The 1,690-nt window shown below is 34.7% G+C and overlaps 1 non-coding gene across 1 annotated transcript; it reads left to right on the forward strand.

The window, feature by feature from the left end:
* The first annotated feature begins 258 nt into the window (after positions 1 to 258).
* Positions 259 to 365, forward strand: LOC145071534 (small nucleolar RNA R71). The gene has a single exon (XR_013690544.1). It is a non-coding gene; the product is annotated as a small nucleolar RNA R71 (small nucleolar RNA).
* The last annotated feature ends 1,325 nt before the right edge of the window (positions 366 to 1,690 follow it).

Genomic DNA, 1,690 nt, shown 5'->3' on the forward strand with positions numbered 1-1,690 from the left:
CTTCGTCATCCTTCGGTCCATATTCTCGAGTTTCACCATCACCGTTTCCAATTCCTCTAAAGCTCCATTTCCATTTATCTTACCTCTTGTAATATCCTCTCTAGGGTTGTGATGCTCTCTTGAATGCTTGGAGAATTCTTCTATTTAATCCATAATTGTAGTGGGATTCCTCTTCGTCTATGGTCCTTAAGAATCAAGGAGTTTCCTTATGGTCACATTTACCCATCATAAAATATAGAAAACTCTTGTTGCACACTAAGATCGTGTTGAGGGCAATTTCTGAGCAGTCCCTTGTATCTCTTCCAAGCTTCATCTAAGGACTCATGATTTTCTTGTTGAAAGTTAGCAATATTATTCTTCAATCTTGAAACTTTTGAAGTTGGACTGAACTGTTGAATGAACTCTTCTCCATGGTTGGCCCATGTCCAAATAGCTCCAGGTGGAGGTGACTTGAGTTGGTATTTGGCTACTCCCTTGAAAGTTGTTGGAAGCATCTTTAGCAACACCAATTCTCATGTAACATTTGGAACATTAAAGTAATTTGCAACATCCAAAACTTCGTCAATATACTTGTAGCCATCTTTATAATCATTCCCATAGAATGGGATATATTTAAGCATAGGGAGAGTATACCCCTTGAGTTCAAAATTGGTGGCTACTGGAATTTCAAGTGGTACAAGACCATGCATGTTTTCGTTATGCATCGGCTTCTTGTACTTCTCCATAGTCATCTCCGCTATATTGGCCAATTCTTCTACCTCGCTTTTAACCTATCCTTCTGAATTGTCATCAGTTTCTGGTTCGTATTAGGGGTGTCGAACGGGTAAAATTTTCGGGTTTCGGATAGAACGAGTCGGGTAGAACAGGTATTTCCTTAAGAAAATAATACCCGATACCCGACCTATATTGTAATTCGGGTTTCGGGTTTCGGGTATTCGGGTTTGAGGTCGGGTCGGGTAATTATCGGGTATACCCGAAAATTTCTTAAATTTCACTTTTTTTTAATTAAAGAGTTTCAAATGTGCTTGAAGAATTCCTGGTGTATGAATATAGATTACAACAGTTCATCATTTTATAATAAAAATACTTTTTATCGATGTTTGGTTTTATTTTTGTTTAACATGTATATTATGTTTATAAATTTGATATTTCAAATAGTAAAACTTAATGAACCAAAATGAAGATGATAATAAGTAAAGTACTGAAAGTTAAGAAGGTCAAATGTGGTGATGTCGTGATGCTAAATAACGAATAATGATACCAAACAATAAAAGTCTAAACACAACCCAACTAAACAATAAAAGTCTAAACATAACAAAAAATTAAAATTCATAAGTCATAACCAATTCAAAACATAACCAACTTTCAAATCACCTTCAAATGATTCTTAGTTTCACAAAAATATTCATCAATCTTGCATCTTCACGTTGCCACATTCATTTCCATATCCAATCCGAGCTCTAATTAGACGTACCAACTTCTCCCAATCATATACAAATAGTATAAGCATTAAAAGGACAAAACATAACATGTCAAAATATTAAAAAATATTAAAGATAAACAACTACCTTTATCAATTTCTTGTAGGTTTTCCCAATCTTGTTCAAAATCGATGTTGTCACTTATACCACCCCGAAGCCAATCTTGGGTACAAATTATACTTTCAACAATCTTAGGAGTTAAAGAACTC

Source organism: Lactuca serriola, chromosome 8, assembly GCF_051521515.1.
Source record: "Lactuca serriola cultivar US96UC23 chromosome 8, Lser_US96UC23_V15, whole genome shotgun sequence".
Classification (NCBI taxonomy): domain Eukaryota; kingdom Viridiplantae; phylum Streptophyta; class Magnoliopsida; order Asterales; family Asteraceae; genus Lactuca; species Lactuca serriola.